Genomic DNA, 944 nt, shown 5'->3' with positions numbered 1-944 from the left:
ACGGACGGCGATGACACGGTAGTAGACGTTCCACCTCTGCCGCATCGTTACCGCACCGGGCCGTCCGTGAGGGGGGCCACGCACCGGAGACGCGTCCCACCTCTTCGAACATGCCACCACACCACCCCTCATGTATGAGGGCCCGGTGCGACGCTTTGGTGGCATTGCTACCCCCACCAGGGCCCCCGTCCCTCCATGTAGACGTCACGGGCGTGGCTGCCGCCGTGTCCCGGAGGGAGGAAACGGCCACGTCGGGCCGACACGGAGGGTATCTTTGGGTGGGTTGGGCCGGGATGGTGTTGGGGGGTGCAGCTATGGGCTGGGCTACAAAAATCAGGTGAAAAGGTCCACCGATTAGACCCAGTCCGGCGCAAGTCAAAGAGCTAGATCCGGCAGTCGTCTATGTCATGGTTAGATGGGCGGGGTACCGGAGGGGGTAGAAATGCCGCCAGGTGTTGCGGTGGGCCCTCCTATGCTTGTGGAAGTGTGATGTTACTCGCAGGCACCCGACGCGCGGCTCCGGGGTGTGCACCCCTCACGGTCGTCGCTGCTGCCGTGTCACGGAGGGGGGAAACAGCCACGTTGGGCCGAAAACTATCTATTCCGACGAGCAGAATGCAGTCAAATTTTTTGTGAGAACCAATAAACATGTTTAATATTTATGTGTTAGGAAATGCACCTTAAAATAATGAAAAAAATATACCTATGCCGACGGCTTGGCCGTCGGCATAGGCGTACACGTGGCATACAGAGATATGCCGACGGCTAAGCCGTCGGCATATACTCACCTTATCCAGCCCCTGGGACGCCCCGTCCACTCGTTCTCCTCCTCTCTCCCAACCCCCCGCGCCTCCCAACCGTATCGCCGCCGCCGCGTGCCTAGGCCTCCACCCGCCCACGCCGCCGCCTCCTCACAACCCGCGCCGCCGCCGCCGCCGAACCCC

Source organism: Triticum aestivum, chromosome 3A, assembly GCF_018294505.1.
Source record: "Triticum aestivum cultivar Chinese Spring chromosome 3A, IWGSC CS RefSeq v2.1, whole genome shotgun sequence".
Lineage (NCBI taxonomy): Eukaryota > Viridiplantae > Streptophyta > Magnoliopsida > Poales > Poaceae > Triticum > Triticum aestivum.
This window is presented reverse-complemented; position numbering follows the sequence as displayed.